We start from the raw sequence: 14,816 nt of genomic DNA, 5'->3' as shown, positions 1-14,816 counted from the left end.
TATGTGTCATTATAAGATGCCAAATCGTCTAGTGTAATTTGAACTGTTGTTCTTAACTGTGAGTGTGTTATGTGTGTTGTGTTTTAAAAATACAGATGCTAGACTGTTCCTGCCTTGACTGAATAAGTTTGTGATGTTGAAGCCTGAAACTGTGTATTTTTTAACTCCACAGGTGTTTCTGAATTGCACTATGAATAACAACCATGGATTAAAATACAGGTGGAGCATATTAACATGCTAATTATGCAGATTACAAAAGAAGAGGTCCATTTAGGCTGAGATTTTAAAAGATGGCTTATAGAAGAGATTCGATTTCAGTGAAAGGTCAGACATGGATAAGAGGTTGGTGAAACAGAACTTTTTCTTCTTTTCCATTTTTAGTTCAAAATTAAATCTTGCCTTTGAGGTTGCTTTTTCTGCATTCCAGATTTCCAATTGGCTTATATAGATAATAAAACTTACAACAATAAATACCTGGGAATGTTCCATTATCTAGTAATATATCTACATCATGGCTACATGCAACTCAGGTTTAAAGTCTTGCTTGAAAGCTTGTATAGTATTATTAACATTATATCTGAAATAAAGAAATTTAATCACAATTAGTAAATTGTGATTAGTAAATTAAGACTGAAAACTGCCAATGGGTAGGTAGAATCTGTGTTTTATTCAAATTTGGATTCTTAGATCTTAAGCTTAGAAACTAGAATATGCAAAATGTATTTTTGTTGATTGAATAAAAGGTACATGTGAATTTACTTGGTTTATTCATTCAGCCTTGTTTGTGGGACAGATTTCAATGCTCTCCATGTGAAGGATAAAGTATTTTGCCTCAGAAGGTCTGGTTCTGTTTGTTTTTTTCTTGATGTGGGACCCATGACCTGGCAAAGACTTTTAATACTTTTAGCTCAGCAGAGTTAGCTTTTAGATGTTTTCTTTCCCTATAAAAAGACTAAAGGGGGAAGGAGAGAGGATGGAGGTAGAATGGTGATGGGGGGAAAATAATGAAATAAAGAGAAATAAAAGACTGAAGGGGAAGAAGAAATGTGGAAAAGGCAAAGGAGTTGCAAGGGACCTTCTCCATCCATGTTTATGCCCAGAGCAGCAGGCAAATCCCTCTTCTCAGGCCAGTCTTTCCAGAGGGAGGAGCACGCAATTGCCATCCTGTCAATGGGAGAAACAAGGCTTCCCACACTTTCCCAGGTTCGATCTGCTGACCTGCATTTTTATGGAATGGGATTATTTGTTTTTGTTTGGTTTGTTGTTAATAGGGATTTTTAAAAGCATGACTGTCAAAAAGATCACCAAAAACTTTGTTTTACTGTATTACCTCTACCCAGCCCCAACCAAGCCAAACTTCCCTAACTTTTTGTTGTTGTTGATGTTGTAGAAGAAATGTTAGGAGATATTCATATCCCCCCCAGTGGAATTTCATAATACTTTTCAAAACAGGTTCTTGAGGAAGAAGGAATGATAGGAAGAACAAAGAACGGAAGGAAAACAAAACACAGATGGAAAAAAGAGTATGCTGAGCTGATGACAGAAAGCTTTGATTGTACTATTCATCTATGTGTTTTGGAGGATAAAAGAGGAAGGCATCCTGTAGTGAGTGGCTGTGGACATGTGTTTGTAAAGCGTTTTTAGTGGTGATGAAGCTTTAACAATAAAGAAAAATACTCTTTTGATAGTAGAGAAAGAACAGAGAGGATACGGAAGAGAGAGCTTGGGCAAAAGCCACTGCCAGAGTACTGGATGCCTGAGCTCAGCCTCGGTGCCACTCAAGGGAAGTCCTCGTTGGCTCTCCCCATGTGTCTGGTTTGGTTGACACTGTTTGGCTAATGAGGTTACACAAGTGGCCACTCCTCCCTAAAGGACTAATGAATGAATTCTTGAGGTGATCATACTCTGTAGGAGACACATGAAATTCTTATTTAGACCAGAACCCAAGCCTTCCAAATTGCTAACTGGGATCTTAGTAACCCTACTAGAGGCCTGATGCATGAAATTCGTGCAAGGGGCTCAGCCCTTGCAGCCCTGGCTTCATCGGGAAGGTTGTCCAGAAGGATGTCCGGAAGGTCATTTGGCTGTCTGGTCTAATTAGCATATTACACTTTTATTATTATAGATGGGCTGCAAAATGACCCAAGAAACTATGGCTTGGAAAATGTCTGGCTCAAGGCATTATCTACTAGCCATCCTATAAATGCTTACACTTTTTCAGCCTCCCCTCTCCAGCTGTTGTGTGATTACCTCATCCCAGACAAGCCTGATTATCATCAGTAAAAACATACCAAAAATAGACATGATTACATTATTCTTTCTAAGCAGTGATTATACATGAACATATCTAAAATAGTTTAATTCACATTGAATTTTATAAAACAGCTGAAAATAAAAATGAATTCACATTTGAAGAACATCTCAAGGGTGGATCATCAACTCCATGGCATACCTTGAGTACAACAGTAATTTAATCAGCCCGGGGTGTGCTGGAGCCACAAGCTCATGAGATCACTAGATGCAGACATGTGCATTTCTTCTCAACTATGCATTCAGTGGCTTCACTCTGGTAGCTTGAAGTGGATGCTGCTGGGAGTACTTATACCATGAAATTGGCAAATGCTATGTCTTAGTCTGTCTGAAGTGTTATAACAAAATGCCACAGACTGGGTATCTTATAAACAACACTAGAGCCCCAGTGCACGAATTCGTGCACAGGTGGTGTCCAGCCAGCCCGCCCCCAATCGGGGCCGATAGTGGGTGGGGCTGGCTGGGATAGGGGTTGGCTAGCTGGCCCTGCCCCCATTTGGGGTGGGTGGGGCCAATCAGGGGAGGGGCCGGCCAGGGGCAGGAGCCGTGGGCAGTTGGCAGATCGGCCCCACCCCCTGGTCAAACTCCCAGTTGAACCCCAAGTCGAACTCCCGGTCAAGGGGATAATTTGCATAATAGCCTTTTATTATATAGGATATATTTATTTCTCATAGTTCTGGAGTCTGGAGTCTAGAAGTCTGAGATCAGGGTGCCAGCATGGTCAAACAAGGGCCTTTTTCTAGGCTGCAGACTTCTCCTTGTATCCTCATATGGCTGAAGTAGCTAGGGAGCTCTGTGGGATCTCTTTTAGAAAAACATGAACTCCATTCAAGAGGACACAACCTTCATGACATAGTCACCTCCCAAAGGCTCCCTCTTCTAACACCATCCCATTGGGCATTAGGTTAGGATTCCAATATGTAAATTGCGGGGGAGGGCACAAATCATCAGGGCTTTTTTTTTTTTTCCCCAGAGAGCCAGTACACCACTGAGTTACATGCATATGTTAGAAGACACTCAATATAAAATATATGTCTCTGTGATTAAGTTTGTTGCTTAGCTTTCTGAGTACATATTTAAAGAAGACACTGCTTGAGACAGTATTTTGTTAGACGTTAAGGCTCATATCTTACTAATTGTGACTTAACCTCCCTTTGCCTTAGTCTATCCTTAAAATGATAACATAATAATACCTACTTCATAGAACTGTTCTGATGATTAAATGAGTTAATATATGTGATATACTTTAAAAAGTGCCTGGCACAGAGAAGGTGCTCAATAAGTATTTTCTATTATTATCAACGGGAGATGAGACTACATGGTTTCTTACTAAAAGACTCCTATTTTCAGTTTTTGTTCCTGGTTGAGCTTTTATATCTTCCCGAAGCCCATACCCAACTTCCACAAGTCCTGTGAAGAACCATTCAATGAAAGCACATCAGATCACTTTGAGATGCATAGAGTACTATGTAAATGAAAGGTGGAATAATTATGTGAAAACATCATCTTGAATTTTGTTTATACTGCATCTTTGAAATGAGCATCAGATTTTTCTCTAGGCAGTTACTGCTCCCACAGAAACAAACACAGATGGTGCCCAAGCTTCCTACTGCATAGTTTTAGGCAATGGCATTTATCACAATACCGCAGGTCACTAAATGCACAAAGACTCAAAACAAACCCACTTCTTCACGTTAGGCCCACATGGTAATTTAGGCAAATAAGCCTTTGTTTGATAATTCAAGGATTTTCTGATTTGTAGAATGCGCTAGCACAACAAACAGAAAATCTTACAGGTCGGCAAAGTTTTACAAAATAGGATCTTAAAATGAAATTTCTTTTAGAGACAAAAATCAGATTGTCGTTTTTGATGAGTGTTTCTCACCAAATTAAAACTAGTTTCTCATGAGTGTTTCTCACCAAATTAAAACATGGTAGATGTTCCCATTTTACCATGACCTGGTCAAGCAAAGCCCAGAAAGTGAGAAAACATGTGTAAAAAGATATTTTTTCTTAGACTCAAACCTTCTGAGAACCCAGTCTCTGGAATGCAGGCTTCCTTTTTTTCAGCAAAATAGTCCTGGGAGTTACAGAACCTAACTCTCCTATTTGGTTCTTGGGCCAGTCTGCCCTTGGATCCATTCCTTGTCTCTTCTTTCCCGCCTCCCCCCCGCCCCCCACATGCACAGGACAGAGGTCTGAGCCCAAGGCTTCCCTTCCTAGAGTACTGTCTCAATTGGCTCACAGCTGGCTTCTGCCAATGGGGATTTGGGGGTGGGGGCAATGGCAAAAGACTTGAACTTGGGAACAAGGGAGAAGCCAGGGCATTTCTCTGGACATTCATTTGCCTCCTGCACCTTCCCAGGCAGCATTGAAGCCTGCCATGGTTCTGGCTCTCACCAAGTAACCCAAGTCCCTCCCCCCTCATTCTGTGTCCTTCCAGCCTGGGGTTGGTTATGACCTTTTCCTCTTGCTAAATCTATTGGCCTCACTTATCTCTGATTGGCTTCTTCTGTCTCTTTCATTACCTGTTTTGGGCTTTCATCAATAACCTGCATAAGAATCCGGCATTTATATATTCCAGGTGAATCCTATTTTCCTTGATTGGACCCTGACTGACTCCAGGTCTAATACAGGCTCCTCCTGCTCAACTGAATTCTTGGGCAAAGTACACTGTTGGAAGTGCAGTTACTCTGTGTTCATCCCAAAGATCTCAGAGGACCATCTAGAGCAGTGGTTTTCAACCTTCCTAATGCCACGACCCTTTAATACAGTTCCTCATGTTGTGGTGACCCCCAACCATAAAATTATTTTCATTGCTACTTCATAACTGTAATTTTGCTACTGTTATGAATCATGCAGGATGTATTTTCATTGTTACAAATTGAACATAATTAAAGCATAATGATTAATCACAAAAACAATATGTAATTATATATGTGTTTCCCAATGGTCTTAGGCGACCTCTGTGAAAGGGTCGTTCGACCCTTAAAAGGGGTCACGACCCACAGGTTGAGAACCGCTGATCTAGAGTATGAACTCCCACAGTCACTGTTCTCTTTGCAGCCCTTCTCCTTTAGTTAAAGGAAGATCCTACCTTGAGTCTGCTCTGTGCCATGTTCCTAAGATGAAAGCAGAGAAAAATTATTTTTCTTCATTTCTGCTAACAAGACACTCAGCCATTACACTTGAATGTTAGTCCAGCCTCTCCCCCTTCTTCAAGCCACACTCCCCAAATTCACCACAGGGAGCTGATTTATGAGTGGTTCTGCTACCAAATGGTAGTATCCTTCCTAGAAAGTCACAGAGGATGACAGGGTTCCCAGCTTATTTCCACAGGGATGACGGACAGGGTGGGAAATGGATCTGTGAGCTGCTATCATTCTAAAATTCTATTCCTGCTGCTTTCTTCCCAAGGAAAGACATTTGGGCCCTGAAACAACTCCAAATTTTAAAATGGCTTTAGGGAGTTTAAATTAATTCTAGGAATATACTCTTAATGCCAGAGTGTCAAACTAGGGATGTGCATCCCATGCTTTCATTAAACTTATTTTGGAATTTGAACACTGAAACCTAAATTGATGAGGAGTTTCTAAAAAGAATATTTTGTGAACATGTTCACCTCTTTGCACACTCCCCATCCTATTGCATTGCCCAATGCTTCTCCCCTTCCTGAAATGATCTTTTTTTCTTCTATTTTCTTTTGTTGTGTTATGAATTCTCCACCAAATAACCACATTTCCAGGAGTGTTATCTGAACTTCCGTACTCATTGTCTGGGCGACTCCACTTGTCCTTGTCCATGCCCACATACTGCATTGTCTGAAATACACTATGTCTCTGTCTCCCATTAGCTTTTATGCTCCAAAATGAAAGGACTATGAAGACCATGTGTCATCTCTGCAGTCCCGTGCTCTGTAACTTTCTAGGCACTTAGGAATCATTCAAAATATATTTGTTGTACTATTTCTGAAAAATATTCTGACAGTTCCAAGGCCTCTCATGCTGGCCAAATGTAGTATTTCGGATCACAGGATGAAAGATTTCGATTGGTTTGTTTTTTTGCACTAGGAACATTTTTTGCCAGCAAACATATAGCAGACACTGGCTATTTCACAGAATGCCTGGTGTTTGTGCCCCACATATAGAAGTTCCTGTGTTTTGTTGACCAACATTGATAAATAGGGAACGAGGCACACAAGAGGAATGGAAGCACCTTAGCACATTTAGGACAAAGATTCTGAATTCATTGTCTTATTTATGTTCTCCTTCATTATAGTTGCACCCTCTTTCTGTGTTTGTCTTCCTAAATTTGAACCCTTATTTTCAGTGTCCATCCGACTATATTCCTGCTGCTTCCACCATCAATTAAGTAAATTCCATGTCTCTGACTCATTTCCCTTGGAAAGGATGAGCTCAATCATGCTCTTTCATTCCATAGATAATGGCTCTCTTTGTACATTTTGGTCCATTGCCTCCAGTGTCATTTCTCATGCATCTGTTTATTCTACCCAATTAAACTCATAGCTTTGTGGTCAGAAGTACATTTTCTGTCTCCTCATAGAAAGTTCACACCACTTGTGAACTAAATATCTTCTGGATTTTACCAATATCTGTGCCAGCATTTTTAGTCCTTGTCAAATGAACACATTGCTGAGTTCACTCTGAAGCTAGAGACCCTTGGGTGTTAGGTCAATCACACAGGACATGGCTCTGGGTGCTTCCTTTATTCCAGCCCAGAGTCCATGGGCCTGGCTGGGCAGCCCAGGGGCTTCAAGACCCTTTTACCACTTTTCTCTAAAGCCAGGAATATCCCTAAGCCACCTCTCTCAGGGACTCACTATGGCCCTTCTAGTAATCCCCATCTTTGATAATTGGTTCTTTATTACTAGACCTGTTCATTTTTTTCATAGCACTTAGGATAATTTATAACTATATACGTTTACATAATACATATATATAAAGTATATGTAGAATAAGCATATAAAGAAGTTAAATGTATTTATGCATATATACATATATTTATACCTATATAAATAGGTATAGTTATATATAAAGTATATGTAGAATAAAAACATAAATAAAAATGTTAAACTTATACAAATAAGTGAGATACATAGTAGATATAAAGTATATGCACATATGTGTATAGGTAATACAGAAAACACCCATATGTGTGAGGGTACATATGTGTGTGTTTTATGCTTTCATTTTCTCTTTCCTTCACAACGACTTGCTTCACCACGTGACACCCAAGCCTAACACAGAGCCTGGCACATCGTGGGTTATCAGAAATACTTGTTGAATAAATAATGTGAATGAATGAAGCTGTAAGAGCAGAGAATTCTTTCCAGTCTTAGTCATATCAGATCTTAAGTCTTACTGTAAAAAAAAAATGAAAAGAGGAGTAGAAGAATAGAAAAAGACAGGAGCCAAGGTGCTACTCTCTACTCTAAAATTTCATGGATGGATAGTGTCTCCTCCCAGAAAGAGGCTCACAGACTTCTCAGTTGGTTTTTATCGAGAGGGGGGAGGGGAAGACAAGAAAGTCTCTGCTATCCACTGTTGGTGCTACCCACTAAGAAAGACTGCAAATATCTTAGCAAAAAGTTAATTATTTTCAAAAAATTAATAAGGCATCCCTACATTTACTGTTACAAACTTCTTTTTCTTCTCTATGAGCACAACCCTGGTATCTTTAGAATATACCTGTAGCATGTGCACTCCTTTCTCCTACATAACAATTCTGATCACTAAACAGAAAGAGTGTGGCATAACTATAGGAGGAAGCAGTAGAGGATGGTGGCTGACAACAGGGACTCAGAGGACAGGCTGGTTTCAAGTTCTCACTCCACTCTCTGGGAGATGGTAGGCAAGTTATGGAACCTGCTTTGTCTCTGTTAACTCCTTTGTAAATGGGAGATAATAATACCTAACTCATAGGACTTCTTATGGGATTAAATAAGCTTGAATATGTAAAGCCCTTAGAATAATGCCTGGCACACAGTAGATATTCAGTAAGTGTTCGGTAATCATGTTCTTATTCTTGATGTCACTATTTTTGCCACCATCTCCGAATTAAGGCAGGTTTACTTCTAATACAGAATAGATGCATTCCCATTAAGCATGAGAAAGGGAAAGGAAACAGAGAGACAATGAATACATAAGTAATAGTAAGCAGGAAAAAGATATAGCAGTAGATGCATCATCAATGTGAAAAGGCATGATTGAAGGTCAGAATTCTAAGATTTTTATGTCCTCTTGCTAAGCAGTTTTTCTTTCTTTTTTACTCCTGGTAGAATATATTCCTTCATGTACCTTTTAAATACCTAATGATGATGATTACTCTTATTTCCTCTTTCTTCATCTAAAAAAAATTGGAAAACAGCCAATTACAATCAACTTTTTAATAATCCCCAGTCTTGTAAAGGAATCAGAAGTAATTTAATCGAATTATTTTGAAACCTGTTCATTCAAAGGCTATTCATAGTCCCCCGAGTTGTTTGAAGTCCTTTACCTCATCAAAAAAGGCATTAAAAAGTTTCCATATTGTTAAACTGTATATGTAATGCAACAACACATTTAACACTTAAAAAAAAGAAAAAGAAACTTTCCCACCTGACTACACCCTCCCCAGCTTATTTGTCCTTTATTAAAATATATATGTATTTGACAAATATCCATTAGTTTCTATTATGTGTCAGGCACTGCACTAAAAACTAAGTCAAAAAAATAAGCAATAAAACAAACAAAAAAAGGAAATGAACAAGGCAAAGTCTCTGTTTTCATGAAGCCTAGCATCTAGAGGAGGTTTGAAGCAATGAACAAAACACATAATATTTCAATTACATATTGAGATCATCATTATGCTGGAAATAAATGGAGAGCTTGAGATAGACTAATGAGAATGGGTAGTAGGGAGGGTGAGGGCTATCTTAGGCCAATTACAGAAGGCCTCTCTGAGGAAGCAACACAAGAAACTCTTGAGGAATTTATGGAAAGGGGCTATGAGTAAAGTAAGAAGACAACCTAGCTGGATATTAGAGTAATCCAAGCAAGAGAGATTTGTGGCTTAATCTTAAGTGTTGGCAGTGGCAATGCAGAGAACTAGATATGAGAGATGATTAGGAGATGGAAATGACAAAATTTGATGAATTAAATTGAAAAGGTAGGGATCATGTATGAGATAAATTTCTGCCTCAAATATTAGATGATGATTCCATTTACTGAGAAGGAAAAACTGGAGAAGTACCAGGAGTTCTGTCTTGATCAGGTTAATTTCAAGAAACTTATGTGACGCCCCAATGGAGATGTTAGGTAAGCTTTCGATACTGATGTGAAGCTGTTATACAAACTAGGCAAAGATGGCTTGTATGTATTGGCCTCTAGGTCTTTTATTTCTTCATTGGAGGCTGAGACCCAAAAACCAGCCAGGGGAAAAAAATCAAATTTTTACACACCCATTTATTTTTTAAATAGGCCAAACAAGCAGATTTTTTTTAGCCATTTAGCACCTGCCTGTTTTGCATACATCTGCAAAATCTCACCCCACATCTGATAGCAATAGCTAAACCCAGGCCATAAGGACCCCAAACCACCGCTGCCCTTCAGAGCTCTCTGACCCAGAGACTGCCCGCCATGCAGCTTGGTGACTTGGCTCACATTCAGAAGTCCCTTCTCCAACCACCCTCTCCCAGGAATCCCCTAGTCCTCCTCCATTTCTGCATAGCTGCCCTGAGCCTTTGTCTCTGAATAGACTCCTGCTCTGAGGGACTTCTCCCCAGTGAATTTGTCAAAGCAGCTCCCAATAAAATTTGTGTGCACTACTGCCATCTTGTGGTCATTTTTTCCCCTTGATCCGCTGCAAAATCTCTTTAACCCTCTACAGAAGCTCGAAGAAGATCTGACTTCAGATGACGAGATGGAAATAATTAGTATAGAGATGGCCTTAAGGCCATGAGAATCAATGATATTATGTCAGGAGAAGAGTACAGAAAGAATGCAAGAAGGCCCAGAACTAAATCTGAAGTTTCAAAATGTGAGCTCTAGTAAAGAGAAAAAACATACAACTATAGCCACTTGGTGAATTTCTCCTCATATTCTATGACTCAGGCCAGACACTGGTTCCTTTGGGACAAAACCCTGTCTCCTCCTCTACTAAGCCATGCTGTGCCAGAATGACTGCCCTCCCTCTCTGCTCCTGGGTTTTTCTATGTTATTCTTCTACCACAAGTTACAGGAAGTACCTAGTTATTTGTCAGTCTCCACATGAGGCTCTCCTCAAAGACAAAACATGTGTTTATCTCTAAATTCCAGATATCCACCATAGGATTGCTAAACAAAAATGTTCAGAATTTGACTGAACAAGTGAATGAATCACACCATGTGACTGTGTTAGAATGGGCTGCTAATGTGGTGATGGAAGTCTTCAAGAGGCTGGGGAACATTAGTTCATCATGTGTTCATGATGATGGTACTACTATCCATTTCTCCTTCTCAATCTGAAGTTAGATTCTACCTCCATCCTAAATAAAGACATTAGGGCAATGGACTTACATATATGCAGCGATAATGAAATAATGTGAAACTATTTCAAGTAATTAGAAAGGTAGCTAATTCCATACAAACTCAAGATGGCATAATATTATATTAATTCAGTACTGCTCCTTTACAATTTTTTAAAATAAAGAAAAATGGCATTTTAGGTCAAGTTATATAAGATCTGAGACAATTCTTTATTCTTAACTAGATCCCCTTTTTATGATTTCAATGCAGTTACCTTTTGATTATCATTTGAGGGAGCAAAGCTGGTCCAAGAATATTATGGATGTGTTATAGCATTGCTTCCATATATTTTTCACTAAGATACATGTTCATCATTCACAATTTGGCCTTTGAAAACAAAAATTAACCAATATTGGGGAGGTCTGTGACTTCTACATCACTGAATTTAATGACTAAGGTAAAGCAAGGCTGATGTGGCTCAGTGGTTGAGTGTCAACCCATGAAACAGGAGGTCATGGTTCTATCCCCATCAGGGCACATGCCGGGGTTTCAGGCTGAATCCCCAGTAGGGGGCATGCAGGAGGCACCAATTGATGTTTCTCTCTGATCATTGATGTTTCTCTCTTTCCTCTCCCTTCCTCTCTCTGAAATCAATAAAAACATATTTTTTTAAAATTACTAAGGCAGAATAAGCATTCATAAATACTTCACAGCAAAAAAGCAAACAAATGGAAAGCATAAAAGATCATGAAGGCTAATTGAGTAATTTAAACTTATATCCACAAAATGTTTCTGACATATGGTGGTACAATATCCTCTACTTCCTTCATTATGAAACAAAATTGATTGTAAGACATAATTGATAAAAGATTTTTCAGTATAAAAGGTAAATAATCAGAACAATTTTGTGCTCTTGATTATGAGAAGCATCCTGATATTAAAATTTAAAAATGTAATGTGTCTTACAATTTATTTTTTAAAATGTATGTGTACAACGAATAACTGAACTGAATTAATTTCTATGGCTGGGAGGAATGGTTAATGAATGTTTTAGAATTCTGTATTTATGCTAAGTAATTATCTATGATTATATAACTGTAGATAATTACATATTAACTTACATAAACATATGTTTTGATTTATTTATCTCTGTTTGTGAAAATACTGACTAAGGTTGGTCCCTCTTTGAGATATAAACAAGTAAAATTATAGATTTTAGTATAAAAATCCAACACACCAATTTATTGTTGCTATCAGTAAACATATATTTATAATAAATTATTATTTACACAATGCTTTCACAGTCATTTCTCAGTGATCTTACTTTATCATTAGATCTATAGCAGTAGAGGTTATAAAGACAATAGTAGTTGCACATTTAAATATATACCATATATTTAAGTATTCATTTTCTACTTGTTCTTTATTTCTTGATAAAAGTTAGACACAAAGGAGTACAAATCCTATACAATAAAAGCCTAATATGCTAAGTGTCTGGTTGACCAGTCGGCCACTCAACCAATAAAAGCGTCATATGCTAATGATATGCTAAGGCTGCTCAACCGCTTGCTATGATGTGCACTGACCACCAAGGGGCAGATGCTCCGACCGGTAGGTTAGCTTGCTGCTGGGGTCTGGCCAATCAGGACTGAGCGAGATGGGCCAGACATGCCCTGGAGCCCTCCCACGGTCCCTCCCCAGCTGGCCAACCTACCATGACCCTCTCCGGCCCTGATCGTGCACCAATGGGGTCCCTTGGCCTGGCCTGCACCCTCTTGCAATCCAGGACCCCTTGGGGGATGTCAGAGAGCCCGTTTCGGCCTGATCCCGAAGACCAGGCCTAGGGACCCCATTGGTGCATGAATTCGTGCACCAGGCCTCTAGTACCTGATAAATCTTTCTGGTTGTGTAGGTGAACAAAGTGTGTTTTTTTGGAAGGTAAAGATTGTATCATGGTTGACAAGGAGCCTCATAAACTTTTCTGACCATATTCAAAAGCCAAATTACAAAGGCCATATACTTTACAACTCTGTAAGCTAAAGAAATCAGAATAATTATCTTCTTCATAATTGACAGATCAATAATATGTACTATGGCACCTCTCTGTAATTCCCAAGTACTATCCTATATATTTGTATAACGAAAGTAATACCCACATAAATGTTTGTTTTCTTATGTAATAAATGATCCTCTAGAGCAGCGGTTCTCAACCTGTGGGTCACGACCTCTTTGGGGGTCGAACGACCCTTTCACAGGAGTCGCCTAAGACCATCGGAAAACACATATATAATTACATATTGTTTACAGTAGCAAAATTACAGTTATGGAGTAGCAACAAAAATCATTTTATGGTTGGGGGTCACCACAACATGAGGAACTGTATTAAAGGGTCGCGGCATTAGGAAGGTTGAGAACCACTGCTCTAGAGGTAAGAAGGAAATGGTGTATTTGTTTTAAACCACACAAAAAGCAACACAGGAGAACAAAGGTAGCTGTTGCCTGAGGGACAGACACATCCTGTGCAGATCTGGCCCTTCCTCCTCCTCTGGATCTGGGAGGGCTCTCCACACCACCTGTTTTAAGGTTCCGGGTGCTCTGGGAACTTTCTAGAGTTTACTGTGGAAAACAAAACAAAACAAAACAAAAACACCTCTGTTTACAGCACTGTGTGCTCATTCACATAACATTCCTGTAATTCAGTGGTTTTCAACCTTCTGGCCCTTTAAATACAGTTCCTCATGTTGTGACCCAACCATAAAATTATTTTCGTTGCTACTTCATAACTGTAATGTTGCTACTGTTATGAATCGTAATGTAAATATCTGATATGCAGGATGGTCTTAGGCGACCCCTGTGAAAGGGTCGTTCGACCGCCAAAGGGGTCGCGACCCACAGGTTGAGAACCGCTGCTGTCATTGGAAACTACCAAAAGGACAGATTGCCTTTGTGTGGGAATATGAATGATTTCTAGCTGGTCTGCAGGAATTATCCAAGGTCATGTCATTATCAGGTGACTGGACATGTTTCGAAGCACTGTGCATGGACCGACTCATTTAATCCTTTCAACAACCTCCTGAATAGGGGTTATGGCAACCCTATTTTACAAATAAGGAAACTGAGGCTTAGATTAAATAACTTTCCATAATCACACACTTGTAAATGTCACACTCAATAAAAACACAAGAAACTGTACAAAGCACAAAAATGTGTGTGTTATGGCAAGGACTGTGAGGGATGCATCACAATGATCAGCCTTAATAGCACAGTTCTACTTACCTGTGTAATTAGGGGTGTTATCAAAGGTTATATAAAGAAAGGGTGATCCTTTATTTCAAGATTTTGGAACATAAAGTTAAACACTTTTTTCTTGTCAAATATTTCTGAACCTTTAATATGCTGTTATACTTTATGTCCCAAGAGGGAATGTAGTTTTCCCAACAATTTGACCACAGATCTCTCCTCTTCCCCCTTTTAAATGCAATAGCATCGTATGGGTCCAGCACTCCAGGAAATGCTTTGGAAAATACTGATATGAATATTAATAAGGTTATCTATTGCCAATACCAAATCTCCATGGACTACTTAAATACCACATTTATTCATGAAAACATTCTCCCTCATCCCCAGAAGAAATGTGTTTTTTTCCAATCTTTTTTGCAATTTCTGATCTATAGTAGTTAATGATAAACCTGTAACTAAAGAACTTTAAAAAAAGATTATATATATTTAAAAATATATAATTATATATTTATGTGTATATGTATATATATTAGCAAACACATACACATAAACACCAGAATTTACATATTCAAAATGAGTTCTCTTCCATGGGGCCAAATAACTTTTTAAATTCCTTTTTGGAGTTGGCTTTAAAGAATTAAATTTTAAGTATCTCAATGATGTTCTCATCTCAGGATTGAAGAATTTCTGGAAAGAACCAAAACTATGTGGAACATGTTGAAATTGAGACTATCAAGTAATGAAATTTACTTTCTTGTGAGA

General features: G+C 38.8%; 1 protein-coding gene across 5 annotated transcripts in view; it reads left to right on the top strand.

Annotated features, from left to right (window-relative positions):
• The window catches only part of KHDRBS2 (KH domain containing, RNA binding, signal transduction associated 2), a 561,259-nt gene that overhangs the window by 534,599 nt on the left and 11,844 nt on the right, over positions 1-14,816 (top strand). For 4 of the 5 annotated variants that reach the window (XR_001361536.1, XR_001361530.1, XR_001361531.1 and 1 more), the window contains exon 12: positions 173-342. The gene's annotated coding sequence lies outside the window, so the exon portion shown is untranslated. Of the gene's footprint in view, positions 1-172; positions 343-1,452; positions 1,600-14,816 lie in introns of those variants that run through there. The other variant, XR_001361532.1, reaches the window with a different exon arrangement.

This window comes from Myotis brandtii, unplaced genomic scaffold, assembly GCF_000412655.1.
Source record: "Myotis brandtii unplaced genomic scaffold, ASM41265v1 scaffold176, whole genome shotgun sequence".
NCBI lineage: Eukaryota > Metazoa > Chordata > Mammalia > Chiroptera > Vespertilionidae > Myotis > Myotis brandtii.
Note: the sequence above shows the minus strand (reverse complement) of the source record. Positions and strands in the feature narration are given on the sequence as shown.